This window comes from Balaenoptera ricei, chromosome 6 (assembly GCF_028023285.1).
Source record: "Balaenoptera ricei isolate mBalRic1 chromosome 6, mBalRic1.hap2, whole genome shotgun sequence".
Taxonomy (NCBI): domain Eukaryota; kingdom Metazoa; phylum Chordata; class Mammalia; order Artiodactyla; family Balaenopteridae; genus Balaenoptera; species Balaenoptera ricei.
The window spans coordinates 30,195,204-30,216,192 of NC_082644.1; the positions used below are offsets into that span (position 1 = coordinate 30,195,204).

Below are 20,989 nucleotides of genomic sequence, written 5' to 3' on the forward strand. Positions count from 1 at the left end.
AAGACAAAAGTCAACCAGGAAATCTCTGCCCCAGCTGCCCAGCTTCAGCCTCCTCCAGTCCTCATGAAGCAAGGTCACCTGGGGTTATAGTTCAAGACAACTCCAGTGCAAGAGCAGGATGTCCCAGAGGCATGACTCTTCACCATGTAGCCCTGTGACTGCCTGGGAGAGCCTTTTATGCAAGCAGAAAAGTACCAGGATAAAGATGTACAAATCTTCCATACATTTTAAAAGAACTTAGAGGTGTATAAAAGACCAACAATTTCAGTATGCCCAGGGTTGCCCTGGTTTTAACACTGAGTGTCCTATGTCTTGGGAAACCCTCAATCCTAGGCAAACCAGGCCAGTTGGTCACCTAATTAGAGGTTGTGAGGTAGAAGATGGGTTTTGCATCACCTTCCCTCCCTGTACACTGATATTATGAGATGCTGTTTAATATACCTGACAATTTCTATAAGAAAGGCAGACACTGAATTAATAGGTTGCTCATATTTGGTAATTAAATGGGACAATATATAATCTGCATGATAACTTTATTTCCATTATACAATGACACCAAATATCGCAATGATTTTTCATTTTTGTCTCTACTATTAGATCACTAAGTGATGAAATATTTTTAATACACTCCCATAAAAACATTTGTACAAAGAATTTTATCCTCCACATACTATTTCTAAAAACTTACTATGAAATTCTATGACTGAGAATTTTTTGGACAGGGGAGGTGGGAGACAATATCTTTTGGCTGTTATATTTCTTATACTGCAGTGCCAATGAAACTGTATCACTCTTTGAAAAATTGATAAAATCCCTGATAATTTCTCGATCATTCAATATTTTATTATGTGTAATCTTCCAACACATCAATTTGGTTGACGTGTATTCATTAATTGATGTATTGCACATCTGTCTGCTTTGGTGATTTAGATTGCATTTTCCTCTGAGTTTATCCTCTCTGTTTTATGGGTCAGTGGTTCTCAAGTTGGATTAAAAGAAGCCCTAGCTTTTCACACAGGGTAAAATTGGCCATTGGTCTAAATTCAGGTCATGGTAGTTGCATTTCTATAGAAATAAAGCTAAAGTTTAAATTGCACTCAGACCAAAACCTGACTAACAGCAAGTAAGTGATAACCCGGTAAGTAATGTCTTAAAGGCAAAAATACTACAGTATCCCACTTTGAGCATTTAAAGAGTCATGCTGTCATTGTCTTTGAGATTATGAAAGGAGAGTAGAAAACAGTTCATGTTTAATACAGTAGATGAGGACACTGTGTCCCATGGAGATGAAGTATTTCGGTCAAAGTGACACTGGTTTTAGTGGCTAAATCTGTGGGAATTGGAAAACAATGGGAGCATTGTTGGAGCTTTACAATGGTGTTGTAATCTGATTTCAAACTGCTGAGTCAATGTATGAGGGCAAGGACTTCAGAAACTTAACAGCAAAAACGTTCTAATGGGAAATGAGAGACAACTTTATTCAGCACTTTATTTTTTTGCAAAAGATTTAAAATAAGAGTAAATAAGATTGATGCACTAAGAGAACTGTGGAATACTTCCATAATTTCTTTTTTTTAATTATTATTATTTTTGACTGCGTTGGGTCTTCGTTGCTGTGCGCGGGCTTCTCTAGTTGCAACGAGTGGGGGCTGCTCTTCGCTGCGGTGCACGGGCTTCTCAATGCGGTGGCTTCTCTTGTTGCAGAACATGGGCTCTAGGCACGTAGGCTTCAGTAGTTGTGGCTCACGGGCTCTAGAGCGCAGGCTCAGTATTTGTGGCACACGGGCTTAGTTGCTACGTGGCAAGTGGGATCTTCCCGGACCAGGGCTCGAACCCGTGTCTCTTGCATTGGCAGGCGGATTCCCAACCCATGCACCACCAGGGAAGCCCTATTTTCATAATTCCTTAAAGAATCATAGTGAAACAAGATTATCCCGAGCTTTCTCAGCCTGTTACTAACAGTGCTACCACATGAACACAAATGCTATAATCTCACAGCTCTGAGCTCCCTGCCACCACCATCATACACATCTACATATGCTGGCACTCAGTCCCTACCAACCCCCCCCCCCACTCTTGTGGATAAGTCCCCAAAGGCACATCAGTGGACTCAAATGCAAGCCTCTTCTACTCTTGGGCCTCTCTCTGGTGGTGGCACCCTTTGCTGTGATGTTCTCATGCCCTTTGAGCCCAGTTGTAGAGGCTCAGCCTCCCTGTTGCCCCATAGTCCCCAGATGGGAAGAATGTTCCTCTCTCACTCCAGGTCAAGGTGAGTCATCTGGTCCCTGATCCTCCCAAAGTCTATTGAAACCATGTCAGTAGCACAAGGCTGTTTTGTTCATTACTCATCCAATTTTATAAATCAAATTTGTGAGATAATATCAACCTGTGGTCAATAATTCTGGGGTCATTCTCCCTCAGGTTGAATCCTGGCACCACCACTCATTGGCTATGTGGCTTTTGGTGTCATAACTAATCTCTTTATTTCTGTTTCCCTGCATTTAAAATGCAGACAATGCCTACAGGTTTATCCTGATGCACCAATAACTGTGTATGAAAGGGCTTGGTACAAGCCTGATTTTCAGTTAGCTATCAATAAGTGTGCTATTATTCTTTCTGTTAACACTGGCAATTGTGAATAAGACACAGATTTGTCCTCAAGATGCTTCTAGTCTACTTGGATTTATTTGGGTCAGTTGAGTTTATTTTAATTCAATTATTTGTTAATAGATGAATAACACAAAGTATTTTTTTCAAAAATATAAAACTCTACAAAGAAAGAGAGGCTGTTCGGTACAAAAATAATTGTAATAAGGACAATAAAAAAGAAGTGTGCACAAGGAAAAAGGTAGCAGACACAGGGAAAGTGGCCAGGAAATCTAAATTTTATATCAATAGTAATATAATCCAGGCTACCGGTTGACCTACACTTCCCAAACACATACCATGGGAAGCCAGGATGAGATCAGGTTTTAGGACCTTTCCACCCATTCAACTAGAGGCATTAAGTAATGGGGACAGATATGTGAGTTTTGAGCCAACTTTCAGAGTGCTAAAATCAAATCAGTGGAAAAAAGATGAGCTGACCAGGCTGAAGGGAGAGGCAGCACTAAACTAGGGAGGCACCACTATGCTCAGCGAGTCAACAACAAAAAGATGAGTGTCTTGACTGTGGCTTCAACTGGAGTTCGGATGTCCAGAATTTTCTTCCTAGGCAGTGGTCTTCATTTTTTTGCTTGTTGCCTCTTAAAACAATATTAAACAAACAAACAAATAAAACCTATTCAACCTCACATACATTTTTAGGTTGACATTTAAATTGCTTTATCATTAGTTTACAGATACAAAGGATATATTTTCCAGGATATTGCAGACAGGATTTTAAAATTTTTTGTAAAGTTCTTGGGGTCAATTTGGCTTTTTCACTTTACGGAAAATAAACACCCTTTGACTTATTTGCCAGAACTAATCCTCATTATCAAACAAGTCAGCCAAATCCAACTCACATTCTGAAAGAAAAATTCTTATTTTATTGTTTAATTCAAATAAACATGGTGTTAGGAGTCTCTGTGACTGGAGACTTGACAAGAGCCTGTTGCTTAAATGAAATGTCACTCTCTCAGGGATGAAGCTTTCTCAAACTGTCTCCTTGTTTGGCCCTTGGAAGTATTTAAAACCAGGGTCTGTGATCAGATTTGGAATGGGTGGAGAGGCTTTAGTGAAGTGGGTGAAGGATGACTATGGAAGGGGATGTGGGAAAGAAGAATATGCAAAGCAGTGACACTTTTTGGAACACGCTATCTGTAGTAAAGAGTACCTGCCTAAGGTGAGAATCTGGAAATTAGGTATTTAAAACTATCAATGGCCATATAACCCCTGGGAAGTCTTCCCATATCACAAGGGGTACACATATCCTAGTCTGAATAACAATAATCTAAGTTCCCTCAAGTTCAGTGTGTGTCAGGATTGAATGAATTTAAAAGTACACTATCAAGGTAGTCAATAACAGTACTAAGAAAAATTACTCCAAACTTGGAAATAAAGCAAGGAGATGCCATATCAATACATCATGCTAGAAGACATTGTTGAAAAAGTCCATCTAAGGGTCATCTGACTCTTTAGGGAAAAGTTTGATTATTTATTTTTAACTATTTATTATTGACTAAGCCCAGATATTTTACAGCCCTGCAAAGTTAGAAGTTATCCCATAAGAAACTGATGAGACGATTTTCTTTTTAATGGTGGGAAAATAAGATAAGCCCAAATGTTACATTTAATTACCCTATAGGACATAAAGTAGGGCTGCATCTAATTTAGCAATCTTAATTCATTATTCCTTTTTGTTCTCATTCATTGTAACAATCAGTTTTTCAAATTCTCTTTGAACTCATTTTATGGGTTCCCTTAATAATGAGATAATGAAATATTGGCATGAGAATTATGTTTTAATATTTAGAGAATTACATGTTGACAGAAAAAGTATACACAAAGTACCAACAAGTTGCAAGGAAAGTGTATGTGATACAGAAGAAGACATATGAGGAAGACCTGGCAGAGATGATACCTGAGTTGAGGGAGAAAAGGAGGCTCTTCTACACAGGAAGAGCCTCAGGTTTGGGAGCACAGTGGCATGGTTGTAGAATGTACTAGATGATCAGGCTGAGAGGTGGGAAAAAGCTATCCTGGGCCATGCATATCATGCTAATGGGTTGGAGCCTTGTCTTGCATAAAAACAGGAGACATTGAAGAATTTTTAGCAACAGAGTGACATAATAAGATGGATTTGTATTATAAAGACCAATTTTGTTTGAGGAGAGCATGCATAGGTGGAAATAAACCCAAAGATAAAGACACTAAACTACTGAGAGATGAGAAGGTTATGAACTATGGCAGTGTCAGTAGGAACGAGCAGGTGCAGAATGATTTGCGATACAGAATAAATAGGACACGATCGTTGCTTCAATGTGGGGGTGGGGAAAGAGAGATAGGAGGTGAGAAAATGCATAGGTAACGTTTGATAATTGATTATGAGGGGGTGGCAAGGAGCAGGAGGAGCTGACCCATATCAGCAATAATTACTGCTAGAGGCATAGAATTGTATCAGGTGGCAGGAACACAAATATCTAGCATGTGAAACACACAGAAGTAGGGCAAGGGGAAAAGGCTTTAAATTTCTAACTTTTTGCATAGTTCACATACATTGTAGAATAAACTCTTTGTCTGCCTGGATTACTCAAAATTCCATCCTTCCTTATGGAATGTTTGCTCACTCGATCTGATTCTGAATCATCCTAGTATGCATAACAGCATAACATTTTTGTTTCAGAAGGTAAATCACATTTGCCTTTTAGCCAAATTTCCCAAATAGAATGCTTTGCTGGATGGAATGTAAGGAATTGAAAAGATTAAGTAAGGATAGTTCTCCATGAGAAAAAAAGCCAACTAAAATGAATCCTTTCAAACAGACAAATACAAAAATATAGATTTGTGTATACATGAAATGACCTAAAAGCATTGACAACTCAGTGACAATGAGCACACCCACCACCCAAATCTTGGTTTCTAAGAATCATTCTGTAATAAAAGAAACCAGAAATGGCTGATCCTAAGGCTGGGCTGAGAAAATACTAAATGAACCTGGAGCATCCTGTAGTGTCAGAGAGTAACAAAGTTCTAATGAAAAAAAAAAAATTCTCAAAAGGACACAGGAGAAAAACTGAAAGAGTTCCCAATGGCCAAAGATGGAACAATTTGAACAACAAAATAAATAATGATAGAATTCTAGGGTGAGGTTGACTTTTTCTCTTCTTTCAGTACTCTAAAGATGTTGCTCCACTGTCTTCTACCTTGCATTGTTCCCAGTGAAAAATATGGTCTCATTCTTAACTTTGTTCCTCTGTACATAATTGTACATAATGTGTTTTTTTACTTGGGCTGATTTTAAGATTTTCTGTTTACAATTAGTTTTAAGCAATCTGATTATGATGTACTTTGATGTTGTTTTCCTCATGTTTCTTGTGCTTATGTATTATTGAGCTTCTTGGATCTCTGGGTTTATAGGGTTCATTAAATTTATACAATTTTGGTCATTATTTTTTCAAATACTTTCTATGCCCCTCCCTATTCTCCTTTGGGGACTCAAACTATAAATTAGACCAGTGTGTGTGAAATTGTCACACAATGAGGCACTCTTTACTTTTTTCCAATCGTTTTTTCACTCGGTATTTCATTTTGCATAGCTTCTATTGCTGTTTTCAAGTTCACTAATCTTTTCTGCCAGGTCGAAACTGTCATTAATCCCATACAGTGTACATTTTATCTTAGATATTGTATTATATTACTAACTCCATCTGACTTCAAACTATACTACAAAACTACAGTAATCAAAGCTATGGTACTGGCACAAAAACAGAAATATAGATCGATGGAACAGGATAGAAACCCAGAGATAAACCCACGGATCTATGGTCAACTAATCTATGACAAAGGAGGCAAGGACATACAATGGAGAAAAGACAGTCTCTTGAATAAGTGGTGCTAGGAAAACTGAACAGCTACATGTAAAAGAATGAAATTAGAACACTCTCTAACATCATACACAAAAACAAACTCAAAATGGATCAAAGACCTAAATGTAAGACCGGACACTATAAAACTCTTAGAGGAAAACATACGAAAAACATTCTTTGACATAAATCACAGCAAGATCTTTTTGACCCACCTCCTAGAGAAATGGAAATAAAAACAAAAATAAACAAATGGGACCTAATGAAACTTCAAAGCTTTTGCACAGCCAAGGAAACCATAAACAAGACAAAAAGACAACCCTCAGAATGGGAGAAAATATTTGCAAATGAATCAACAGACAAAGGATTAATCTCCACAATATACAAGCAACTCATGCAGCTCAATATCACAAAAATCAACAACCTAATCCAAAAATGGGCAGAACACCGCAATAGACATTTCTCCAAAGAAGACATACAGATGGCCAAGAGGCACATGAAAAGCTGCTCAACAACACTAATTATTAGAGAAATGCAAATCAAAACTACAATGAGGTATCATCTCACACCAGTTAGAATGGGCATCATCAGAAATTCTACAAACAACAAACTCTGGAGAGGGTGTGGAGAAAAGGGAACTCTCTTGCACTGTTGGTGAGAATGTAAATTGATACAGCCACTATGGAGAACAGTATGGAAGTTCCTTAAAAAACTAAGAATTACCATATGACCCAGCAATCCCACTACTGGGCATATACCCAGAAAAAACCATAATTCAAAAAGACACATGCACCCCAATGTTCATTGCAGCACTATTTACAATAGGCAGGTCATGGACTCAACCTAAATGTCCATTGACAGACAAATGGATAAAGAAGATGTGGTACATATATACAGTGGAATATTACTCAGCCATAAAAGGGAAGGAAATTGGATCATTTGTAGAGACATGGATGGACTTAGAGACTGTCATACAGAGTGAAGTAAGTCAGAAGGAGAAAAACAAATATCATATATTAATGAATATATGTGGAATCTAGAAAAATGGTACAGATGAACCAGTTTGCAAGGCAGAAATAGAGACACAGATGTAGAGAACAAATGTATGGACACCAAGGAGGGGAAGCGGTGGGGGGGGGGGTTGGTGGGATGAATTGAGAGATTGGGATTGACATACATACACTAATATGTATAAAATAGATAACTAAGAACCTGCAGTATAAAAAAATAAAATAAAATTCAAATAGAAAAAGAGCTATTAAGCCACAAAAAAATAAAATGTTACTGCTACTTGCAAACCAACCAATGTTTGAAGTTCGAGGAATGTTAATTCTGTATGAAAATAGATCTATATTTAATAATAATCCTTTGCACCTCTAAAAAAAAAAAAAAAAACCAAAGCAGGATTTCTTTGTGTAACTTGGATGGCTGATTCTATATTTCTTCTTAGAAGAGATGTGGTAGGTATGACAAATTTCTTTAGCACTGGTGTTTTACCAGGATCCTTGTCTTTGAATAGCTCTTCTAGGAGCTGCCTAGAAGGAATACTGCAGGTCTGTGTATGTGGTTGAAGAAGTTCTTTTGGACAGGTTTATATTTATGTGTTTGTTAAGGGGAAGGTAATGGGGAGTGGGAAGGAATGCTGGGATATCAAAGTAAGTAAGGCTTACAGTGGTGGTGGAATCCTAGTATGTTTCACTCCTGCACTTCCAAGTACAGTCCCTTTTACTTTTTGTTTTCTTAATGTCTGCCATGGCACTTCACTCACAGAACTTCAACAATTTCTCTTTCAAGCCCCATGAATCTACCAGAAGCCCAGTGTTTTTAGTAAACAGTTCACAGACTTTAGCCTCAGTGAAAATTTCACCATTCTAGGTGTTCCACTTCTACATAGAGAGCTCAGCAATCTGACTGTTTTAAGTGCACTTTATTAACTGCTCCCACGTCCAGTCCATAAGCAAGGCCTTTTGGTCCTGTTTCCAATCCGTCCTTTTCTCTCCATCCCCATTGCCATCACCCTATTCAAGTCACCACCATATCTTACCTGGACTATTGAAGTAGCCCTGTACCTGGTTCTCTTCCTTCTGTTCTTGCCTACAAAGCTACCAAAAGATTTTTTATCCATTTGTTTAATTATTGCCTTTGGGCAGATTCTACAAATTGTTAAACTTGTAGAATAGGTAGGTCAAAGGAATATTTATGTAAAAATTTGCTCATATTGTCTAATTCATTACCTCCAAAAAGTTGAACTAATTTACACTTCACCAGTATTTACACCTTCACCAACTTTGAATATTATTATTATTCTGTTTAATCTTTGCTCTTCTTAAAATGGAAAGTGATGTTTCATTATTCTAATTTACATTTCTTTGGTTACTAATCAGAGTGAATATATCTTTTTATGTTTTTTAACAGTTTGTATTTCTTATTTTGAAATTGTGCTGTTCATGATTCTTTGCTCATTTGGGGGGAAGAGAAGATTATGTGTCTTTTTAAAATTGATATATAGAACTCTTAGTAAAATACAGATACTAACCTTTTCACTGCCCTCTATGTTACATATTTTCTCCCCAAAATATATTTTATTGCTGCCTTTATTTATTATTTTTTTAACTAAGGATCCAATAAAGGTTGCTTATATTTGGTTATTAGGTACCTTTAGTTTCTTTTTAATATAGAAGAGTCTCTCAAAAATTTTTGTATGCATATAGTCTCTTACTTTTCACTGTTGCATAGTGTTCTATACTATGCATCTGTCACATTAAATTTATCCATCCATGGAGGCCTAGATTGTCTCCAACACCCTCGTCCCACAAATAATGGTACAATAAAAATTCCTGCCACTATCCTTTTATGTGTTGATGTGAGAATTTCTCTGAGATACATAAGTATGGTTTGTTTGGTTGCTGAGCAATGCATATTAACATCAATAAGAATTACCTGATTTCTTTCCAGAAAGGCCTTACCAGGCTAAATTCCCACCAGCAGTAGACTACCAAGACTTGTATCTTGTTTAACCATTTACTGGCAGCAAAGCAAAGGTAAATTTCTAAATATACCTCACTTGGTTTTCTCCATATGTAAATGAAGATTAAAATGCCTACCTTATAAAGTTAAGATGAAGATGAAAGGTAATATATAAATCACTTATCACCAATCACTCACTAAATGGTAGCCAGTGTTATTATCACGTCTCTCCTATTAGACTGTCCGCTCTTTGATAGCATGCATAAGTCTTCACCTACTTCTGCCTGTCTCTCTTCTCCCATTCCTAATTCTTTGAGTTACAAATTGTGATGGGGGTATCCTTATTAACCTGACAATTTACTTCTAGAAGTCACAAATTGAGTAGCAAGAGTCTTGGTTCTAGCACACATTATAAAACATTTTGGTTTGGAAAAATCACATTTAAGTTGTTTATTTTATTAGATTCTGTGCAGTGAAGGACTAACTCAGCAGGCCTGGCTCACCCAAAGCCTACATATTCCAAACAAAGGTTTGGCCTGGAGGAGCTTCAAGATGGCAGAAGAGTAAGACATGGAGATAACCTTCTTCCCCAAAAATACATCAGAAATACATCTACATGTGGAACAACCCCTACAAAACACCTACTGAACTGGCAGAAGAACTCAGACCTCTCAAAAGGCAAGAAGCTCCCCACATACCTGGGTAGGGCAAAAGAAAAAAGAAAAAACAGGGACAAAAGAATAGGGATGGTACCTGCACCAGTGGGAGGGAGCCGTGAAGGAGGAAAGGTTTCCACACACTAGGAAGCACCTTCGGGCAGAGACTGTGGGTGGCGGAGGGAGGGGGGAAGTTTCGGAGCCATGGAGGAGAACGCAGCAACAGGGGTGCGGAGGGCAAAGCAGAGAGATTCCTGCACAGAGGATCAGTGCCGACCAGCACTCACCAGCCCGAGAGGCTTGTCTGCTCACCCACTGGGGCAGGTGGGGGCTGGGAGTTAGGCTCCGGTTTCATAGGTCAGATCCCAGGGAGAGAACTGGGGTTGGGTGCATGAACATGGCCTGAAGGGGGCTAGTGTGCCACAGCTAGCCGGGAGGGAGTCCGGGGAAAGGTCTGGAGCTGCCGATGAGGCAAGAGACTTTTTCTTGCCTCTGTTTCCTGGTGCACAAGGAGAGGGGATTCAGAGCACCGCCTAAATGAGCTCCAGAAACTGGCGCAAGCCGCGGCTACCAGGGCGGACTTCAGAGACGGGTATGAAACGCTAAGTCTGTGGTTGCAGCCACCAAGGAGCCTGTGTGCAAGCACAGGTCACTATCCACACATCCCCTCCCAGGAGCCTGTGCAGCCCACCACTGCCAGGGTCCCGTGATCCAGGGACAACTTCCCCGGGAGAACACAAGGCATGCCTTGGGCTGGTGAAACGTCATGTCAGCCTCTGCCGCCGCAGGCTCGCCCTGAACTCTGTACCCCTCACTCCCCCCAGCCAGAGTGAACCAGAGCCCCCGAATCAGCTGCTCCTTTAACCTCGTCCTGTCTGAGCAAAGAACAGATGCCCTCTGGCAACCTACATGCAGAGGCGGGGCCAAATTCAAAGCTGAACCCCAGGAGCTGTGCAAACAAAGACGAGAAAGGGAAATTTCTCCCAGCAGCCTCAGGAGCAGCAGATTAAATCTCCACAGACAACTTGATGTACCCTGCATCTGTGGAATACCTGAATAGACAACAAATCATCCCAAATTGAGGAGGTGGACTTTGGGAGCAATGATATATACATATCGTTTCCCTTTTTCTCTGTTTGTGAGTGTGTATGTGTATGCTTCTGTGTTATTTTGTCTGTATAGATTTGCTTTTACCATTTGTCCTAGGGTTCTGTCTATACATTTTATTTTTTATTTTTTTAGTATAATTTTTAGCACTTGTTATCATTGGTGGATTTGTTTTTTGGTTTGGTGGCTCTCTTCTTTCTTTTTTTCTTTTTTTTTTAATTACTTAAAAATTTTCTTTTAATAATTATTTTTTATTTTAATAACTTTGTTTCATTTTATTTTTACTTTATTTTATTTTATCTTCTTTCTTTCTTTCTCTCTCTCTCTCTCTCTCTCTCTTTCTTTCTTTCTTTCTTTCCTTCCTTTTATTGTGACCATGTGGATGACACGCTCTTGGTACTCCAGCCAGGCATCAGGGCTGTGCCTCTGAGGTGGGACAGCCAAGTTCAAGACACTGGTCCACAAGAGACCTCCCAGCTCCACATAATATCAAATGGCAAAAATCTTCCAGAGATCTCCATCTCAACGCCAAGACCCAGCTCCATTCAACGACCAGAAAGCTACAGTACTGGACACCCTATGACAAACAACTAGCAAGAAAGGAACACAACCCGATCCATTAGCAGAGAGGCTGCCTGAAATCATAATAAGGCCACAGACACCCCAAAACCCACCACAAGACGTGGACCTGTCCACTGGAAAGACAAGATCCAGCCTCATCCACCAGAACACAGGCACTAGTTCCCTCCACCAGGAAGCCTACATAACCCACTGAACCAACCTTAGCGACTGGGGACAGACACCAAAAACAATGGGAACTACGAACCTGCAGCCTGTGAAAAGGAGACCCCAAACACAGTAAGTTAAGCAAAATGAGATGACAGAGAAACACATAGCAGATGAAGGAGCAAGGCAAAAACCCACCAGACCTAACAAATGAAGAGGGAATAGGCAGTCCATCTGAAAAATAATTCAGAATAATGATAGTAAAGATGATCCAAAATCTTGGAAATAGAATGGAGAAAATACAAGAAACGTTTAACAAGGAACTAGGAGAATGAAAGAGCAAACAAACAGTGATGAACAACACAATAAATGAAATTTAAAATTCTCTAGAAGGGATCAATAGCAGAATAACTGAGGCAGAAGAACGGGTAAGTGATCTGGAAGATAAAATAGTGGAAATAACTACCTCAGAGCAGAATAAAGAAAAAAGAATGAAAAGAATTGAGGACAGTCTCAGAGACCTCTGGGACAACATTAAACACACCAACATTCACATTATAGGGGTCCCAGAAGAAGAAGAGAAAAAGAAAGGGACTGAGAAAATATTTGAAGAGATTATAGTTGAAAACTTGCCTAATATGGGAAAGGAAATAGTTAATCAAGTCCAGGAAGCACAGAGAGTCCCATACAGGATAAATCCAAGGAGAAACATGCCAAGATACATATTAATCAAACTATCAAAAATTAAGTACAAAGAAAAAATATTAAAAGCAGCAAGGGAAAAAAACCAAATAACACACCAGGGAATCCCCATAAGGTTAACAGCTGATCTTTCAGCAGAAACTCTGCAAGCCAGAAGGGAATGGCAGGACATATTTAAAGTGATGAAGGAGAAAAGCCTACAACGAAGATTCCTCTACCCAGCAAGGATCTCATTCAGATTTGACGAAGAAATTAAAACCTTTACAGACAAGCAAAAGCTAAGAGAATTCAGCACCACCAAACCAACTTAACAACAAATGCTAAAGAAACTGCTCTAGCCAGGAAACACAAGAGAAGGAAAAGACCTACAATAACAAACACAAAACAATTAAGAAAATGGCAATAGGAACATACATATTGATAATTACCTTAAATGTAAATGGATTAAATGCTCCAACCAAAAGACGTACACTGGCTGAATGGGTACAAAAATAATACCTGTATATATGCTGTCCACAGGAGACCCACTTCAGACCTAGGGACACATACAGACTAAAAGTGAGGGGATGTAAAAAGATATTCCATGCAAATGGGAATCAAAAGAAAGCTGGAGTAGCAATTCTCATATCAGACAAAATAGACTTTAAAACAAAGAGTATTACAAGAAACAAAGAAGGACACTACATAATAATCAAGGGGTCAATCCAAGAAAAAGATATAACAATTGTAAATATTTATGCACCCAACAAAGGATCACCTCAATACATAAGGCAAATACTAACACCCATAAAAGGGGAAATCGACAGTAACACAATCATAGTAGGGGACTTTAACACCCCACTTTCACCAATGGGCAGATCATCCAAAATGAAAATAAATAAGGAAACACAAGCTTTAAATGATACATTAAACAGGATGGACTTAATTGATATTTACAGGACATTGCATCCAAAAACAAGAGAGTACACATTCTTCTCAAGTGCTCATGCAACATTCTCCAGGATAGATCATATCTTGGGTTACAAATCAAGAATTGGTAAATTTAATGAAATTGAAATTGTATCAAGTATCTTTTCCAACCACAATGGTATGAGACTAGATATCAATTACAGGAAAAAATCTGTAAAAAATACAAACACATGGAGGCTAAAGAATACATTACTTAATAACCAAGAGATCACTGAAGAAATCAAAGAGGAAATCAAAAAATACCTAGAAACAAATGACAATGAAAACACAATGACCCAAAACCTATGGGATGCAGCAAAAGCAGTTCTAAGAGGGAAGTTTATAGCAATACAATCCTACCTTAAGAAACAAGAAACATCTCAAATGAACTACCTAACCTTACACCTAAAGCAATTAGAGAAAGCAGAACAAAAAAAACCCAAAGTTAGCAGAAGGAAAGAAATCATAAAGATCAGATCAGAAATAAATGAAAAAGATATTAAGGAAACGATAGCAAAGATCAATAAAACTAAAAGCTGGTTCTTTGAGAAGATAAACAAAATTGATAAAACATTAACCAGACTCATCAAGAAAAAAAGGGAGAAGACTCAAATCAATAGAATTAGAAATGAAAAAGGAGAAGTAACAACTGACACTGCAGAAATATAAAGGATCATGAGAGATTACTACAAGCAACTCTATGCCAATAAAATTGACAATCTGCAAGAAATGGGCAAATTCTTAGAAAAGCACAACCTCCAGTGACTCAACCAAGAAGAAATATAAAATATGAACAGACCAATCACAAGCACTGAAATTGAAACTGTGATTAAAAATCTTCCTACAAAGAAAAGCCCAGGACCAAATGGCTTCACAGGCGAATTCTATCAAACATTTAGAGAACAGCTAACACCTATCCTTCTCAAACTCTTCCAAAATATAGCAGAGGGAGGAAAACTCCCAAACTTATTCTATGAGGCCACCATCACCCTGATACCAAATCCAGACAAAGATGTCACAAAAAAAGAAAACTATAGGCCCGTATCACTGATGAACATAGATGCAAATATCATCAACAAAATACTAGCAATCAGAATCCAACAGCACATTAAAAGGATCATACACCATGATCACGCGGGGTGTATCCCAGGAATCCAAGGATTCTTCAATATATGCAAATCAATCAATGTGATACACCCTGTTAACAAATTGAAGGAGAAAAACCATATGATCATCTCAATAGATGTAGAAAAAGCTTTCGACAAAATTCAACATGCATTTATGTTAAAAACCCTCCAGACAGTAGGCATAGAGGGAACCTCGCTCAACATAATAAAGGCCATATATGACAAACCCACAGTCAACATCGTCCTCAGTGGTGAAAAACTGAAACCATTTCCACTAAGATCAGGAATAAGACAAGGTTGCCCACTCTCACCACTATTATTCAACATTGTCTTGGAAGTTTTAGCCACAGCAATCAGAGATGAAAAAGAAATAAAAGGAATCCAAATTGGAAAAGAAGAAGTAAAACTGTCACTGTTTGCGGATGACAAGATTCTATACATAGAGAATCCTAAAGATGCTACCAGAAAACTACTAGAGCTAATCAATGAATTTGGTAAAGTAGCAGGATACAAAATTAATGCACAGAAATCTCTAGCATTGCTATACAGTAATGATGAAAAATCTGAAAGTGAAATTAAGGAAAGACTCCCATTTACCTTTGCAACAAAAAGAACACAATACCTAGGAATAAAACTACGTAAGGAGACAAAAGACTTGTATGCAGAAAACTATAAGACATTGATGAAAGAAATTAAAGATGATACAAATAGATGGAGAGATATACCATGTTCTTGGATTGGAAGAATCAACATTGTGAAAATGACTATACTACCCAATGCAATCTGCAGATTCAATGCAATACCTATCAAACTACCACTGGCGTATTTCACAGAATTAGAACAAAAAATTTCATAATTTTTATGGAAACATAAAAGACCCCGAATAGCCAAAGCAATCTTGAGAAGGAAAAACGGAGCTGGAGGAATCAGGCTCCCTGACTTCTGACTACACTACAAAGCTACAGTAATCAAGACAGTATGGTAGTGGCACAAAAACAGAAATATAGATCAATGGAACAGGAATGAAAGCCCAGAGATAAACCCACGCACATATGGTCACCTTATCATTGATAAAGGAGGCAAGAATATACAGTGGACAAAAGACAGCCTCTTCAATAAGTGGTGCTGGGAAAACTGGACAGCTACATGTAAAAGAATGAAATTAGAATACTCCCTAACACCATACACAAAAAGAACCTCAAAATGGATTAAAGACCTAAATGTAAGGCCAGACAGTATAAAATTCTTAGAGAAAAACAGAGGCAGAACACTCTATGACATAAATCACAGCAAGATCCTTTTTGCCCCACCTCCTAGAGAAATGGAAATAAAAACAAAAATAAACAAATGGGACCTAATGAAACTTAAAAGCTTTGCACAGCAAAGGAAACAATAAAGAAGACAAAAAGATAACCCTCAGAATGGGAGAAAATATTTGCAAATGAAGCAACTGACAAATGATTAATTTCCCAAATTTACAAGCAGCTCATGCAGCTCAATATCAAAAAAACAAACAACCCAATCCAAAAATGGGCAGAAGACCTAAATAGACATTTCTCCAAAGAAGATATACAGATTGCCAACAAACACATGAAAGAATGCTCAACATCAATAATCATTAGAGAAATGCAAATCAAAACTACAATGAGATATCATCTCACACCAGTCAGAATGGCCATCATCAAAAATGCTGGAGAGGGTGTGGAGAAAAGGGAACCCTCTTGCACTGTTGGTGGGAATGTACATTGATATAGCCACTGTGCAGGACAGTATGGAGGTTCCTTAAAAACCTAAAAATAGAACTACCATACGACCCACCAATCCCACTACTGGGCATATACCCTGAGAAAACCATAATTCAAAAAGAGTCATGTACCACAATGTTCATTGCAGCTCTATTTACAATAGCCAGGACATGGAAGCAACCTAAGTGTCCATCGACAGATGAACGGATAAAGAAGATGTGGCACATATATACAATGGAATATTACTCAGCCATAAAAAGAAACGAAATTGAGTTATTTGTAATGATGTGGATGGACCTAGAGTTTGTCATACAGAGTGAAGTAAGTCAGAAAGAGAAAAACAAATATTGTACGCTAACAGATTTGTATGGAATCTAAAAAAAAAAAAGGAAAAGGTCATGAAGAACCTAGGAGCAGGATGGGAATAAAGACACAGACCTACTAGAGAATGGACTTGAGGACACGGGGAGAGGGAAGGTTAAGCTGAGACAAAGTGAGAGAGTGGCATGGACATAGATACACTACCAAATGTAAAACCAATAGCTAGTGGGAAGTAGCCTCATAGTACAGGGAGTTCAGCTCAGTGCTTTGTGACCACCTAGAGGGGTGGGAGGGTGGGGGGAGGGAGACGCAAGAGGGAAGAGATATGGGGATATATGTATATGCATAGCTGATTCACTTTGTTATAAGGCAGAAACTAACACACCCTTGTAAAGCAATTATACTCCAATAAAGATGAAAAAAAACCCCAAAAAACAAAGTTTTGGCCTGTGACTGTCTTTTGGGAGATAACCTCTAAGCCCTTGGAATATCCCTATAAGCCTGATAATAATGGCTTTGTTTACCTGGGGCCTTGGGGTATGCTAGGAAGCTTATGCTAACAATGTGACTTATGATGGGGTCTTTGGGCCACTTGGTATCAATATCATCTCTGGAGGGGCTGAGGACTGAGTACCTAAGGTCAGTCACTTGGTGCTCCATGCTATGTGACTGACCCCCAATAAAAACCTTGGATACCAAGGCTTAGGTAAGCTTCCTGGGTTTCATGCGTATTGTCACACATCATTGCTGGGGTAATTAAACGATGTCCATAGCCTCCACTCAGAGAATACAACTGGAAACTTGTTGCATGGTTTCTCCTGGACTCTGGCCTATGTGCCCTTTACCTTTTCTGACTTCAATCTGCATCCTTTCACTGTAATAAACCATACCATGAGTTTAACAGCTTTTCCTTTTCTGAATTAAAATGTTTACTAAATTTTTTTATTAATTATTGCTCCAGCTTTATTGAGGTATAATGAATAAAAGTTGAAAAAATTTATGGTGTTCAATTGATGTTTTGATATTCATATAGATTATAAAATAGTCACTCCAACCAAGCTATTAACATATCTATCACTTCACAGTTGCCATTTTCTTTCGTTTTTCTTTTTGTAATGAGAACACTTAGGATCAACCCTCTTAGCAAATTTCAAGAATACAATACGGTACTGATAATGACAGTCACACTGCTGTACATTAGGTCTTCAGAACTTATTTTGCATAACTGAAATTATATACTCATTGACAAACATCTCCCATTTCTCTCTCCCTCAAACCCCTGGAAACCACCATTCTACTCCACTGCTTCTAGGAGTTTGGCTATTTTAGATTCCACATGTAAGTGACATCATGCAATACTTGTCTTTCTGTGTTTGGCTTATTTCACTTAGCATAATGTCCTCCAGGCTCATCCATGTTGTCACAATGGCCATATTTACATCGTTTAAAATGATGAATGATATAATATTGCATATACATATATATATATCACATTTTCTTTAAACAATCATCTGAAGATAAATATTTATGTTGTTTCCATGTCTCACCAACTGTGAATAATGCTGCAATAAACCTGGGAGTGCAGTTATCTCTTTGTGATTCTGATTTTATTTCTTCCGGATATATACCCAGAAGTGGGACTGCTGGATCATATGGTAATTTTGTTTTTTTACTTTTGGGGGGAAACTCTATACTGTTTTCCACACTGTACCAATTTACATCCCCACCAGCAGTGTACACATGTTCACTTTTATCAAAATTCTTGCAACACTTGTTATTTTTTGTCTTTTTTATAACAGCCATTCTAACAGATTTGAGGTGGTATCTCATTGTGGTTTTGATTTGCATTTCCTTGATGATTAGTGAAGTTGAGCATCTTTTCATATACCTGTTGGTCATTTGAATGTCTTCTTTTGAGAAATGTCTATTTAGGTCTTTTGCCCATGTTTTAATCAGGCTATTTATTTATCTATTTGCTATTAAGTTGCATGAGTTCCATATATTTTTTAGATATTAACCCCTTATTGGATATATAATTTGAAAATATTTTCTCCCATTCAGTAGGTTGCTTTTTCATTTTGTTGATTATTTCCTTTGCTGTACAAAAGCTTTATATGCAATCTCACTTGTCTGATTTTGCTTTCTGGCCTGTGCTTTTGGTGTCATATCAAAAAAATATTTGTCCAGTCAGATTATTTCCCTGTTTTCTTTCAGTAGTTTTAGAGTTTCAGGTCTTACGTTTGAGAATTTCATCCACTTTGAGTGATGTCTGGTGTAAGACAAGGGTCCAATTTCATGGTCTGCATACAGATATCCTATTTTCTAAATACCATAACACACGTATCCTTCAGTGAGTGCCATTATTTTCCTAGAGCCTAGGATGTTGAATTAAATTATGTGGAATCCCAGGTCTTTGACATTGATTAGTGCAGAATTAATTAGAAGGTAGGAATAAGGGTCTATTTAATTCCTATGGTATAACTATCAACATAATGCAATAAATAATTCATCTCCTAAAATTTACTTTTATGATAATTTACTTTTATGATAATTTACTTTTATGCAAATCAAGGGACCAGACCTCACAGTGCCATCATTAAATATTACTTCCAGTGTTGCATTTTTGGCAATGCATTTTAATTGGGATTTTCACAAACTGGTATGTATTTAGAAGATAATCAAGAAAGATGACAAGTTCATCTTGGAATTTCAAACAAATGGAATTAGACATTTTTGTACAGATATAGAAGGCAGAACCAGAATCAAAGTATGGCTGAAATAGGCAGGCAGTTTTTGGCTTAATAAAAGGACATAATTCCAAAATATGACAGCTATCCATAAATGGATTGGGCCTATTTAACATATCCTCTTCTCTGGCTATATTTAAGAACAGGATAGGGGACAACTGGTCTGAGGTATTGTTGGGGGAATTTCCTACTCACAATTCAAGGCTGGTGGCTTCTAAAATCCTGTCAGTTTCCTAGTGCCGACTAAAAAGCCTTCAGTCGAGGACAAGTAGCAGTAAAGTCCCTGATAGAAGGGGCAGTCTAGGTAGATGACCTGAGCTCAATAAAAGAATTTCTATGTTCTTTCAGGAAAAACTGATTTTGGACATCAATATGCTTTGGGAAGCAATGTCTGATCAGTGAGTGTAAATGAAGCTATAACTCAGTACACCAAGTGCTATGGACTGAAGCCCTGGAAGGGACCTAAGCCAATGGATACACTATAACAAATCAAACAAAAATCTTTAGGATTGTACAAGACCCATTTGAAACAACAACAATAATACAAGATGCAAATCAATAGTGAAATGACTGGACTTACTCCATTCTTCAATTAAGTCCACCTGGGTCTCTTTAATAAGGAGGAAGACATAAGTTCTTCAGAGTTTCAGTGTTTGTCTTCTTTCAAAGAGGCATCGAATGCTCAAACACCTAATAAAAAATATTCTCACTATATTTGTTCCCCAAATTCGTGGAGCAGGTCCTATCTGTCACATTAACTCTTTAACTAGCCAAGCCACTTTACTTTTGGAGCTTGGGTTGGCATCTGCAAAGTAGGATGTAATATCTCACAAGGTCCTTTCCAGCCAGTAATCATAACATTTATAGAGCCAAAATTAGTGTTAGCTGATTTCTGCACTTTAGCACATCAGCACTTTACCCAAACATGATCTGAGGCTTTGAGTAATCAGTTCATATACACCGTGTTGGTACCATCAAGTAGTTCTGGATTGGAACAGGGACCTGTATGTTTCCTAAGACTGTCCTTCCCATGAATCCCACAGCCCAGGTAAGCTCTCTGTCAGCTTCTTTATAGATTTTGAAGAGGAACAGAATATCGTAGTTATAGCATACGGCACTTCCCCAGTTCGGGATTCCAGATCCCGGGGCTCTGTATCCGTGTCAGAACGTGCCCATCCATATACTTGTTGGGGGCACCAAACCAAGACCAGAAGTGCAGTCACTAACAAAACCCCCAGCACCTGACAACCTCAGTTCGCCAGATCCGGTTCTGTCTCAGGAAAAAGAAACTACTCCTGGGGTCCTTGGGAGATGACGCATTTCCAGCGTGCCGCGGAGTCCTGACGCCAAGGAGGCCCCGGAAACGTGGAGGCGGGGCCTGAGGTGGGCGGGCACTGCTGAGGCTTTGAGCGCAGGCGCAGAGCTTGTGGCGGGAGC

The 20,989-nt window shown here is 38.3% G+C and overlaps 1 long non-coding RNA gene across 2 annotated transcripts; it reads right to left on the reverse strand.

Moving 5' to 3' along the window:
* Positions 1–1,501: 1,501 nt before the first annotated feature.
* LOC132366936 (uncharacterized) lies at positions 1,502–20,918 on the reverse strand. Of its 2 annotated transcripts, none has more exons than XR_009503620.1 (3): positions 20,802–20,918; positions 20,133–20,242; positions 1,502–1,904 (listed from the first exon to the last, which is right to left on the reverse strand). It is a non-coding gene; the product is annotated as an uncharacterized LOC132366936 (long non-coding RNA). The 2 variants fall into 2 exon arrangements; XR_009503621.1 differs by lacking the exon at positions 1,502–1,904 and adding an exon at positions 2,791–3,245.
* Positions 20,919–20,989: the final 71 nt, after the last annotated feature.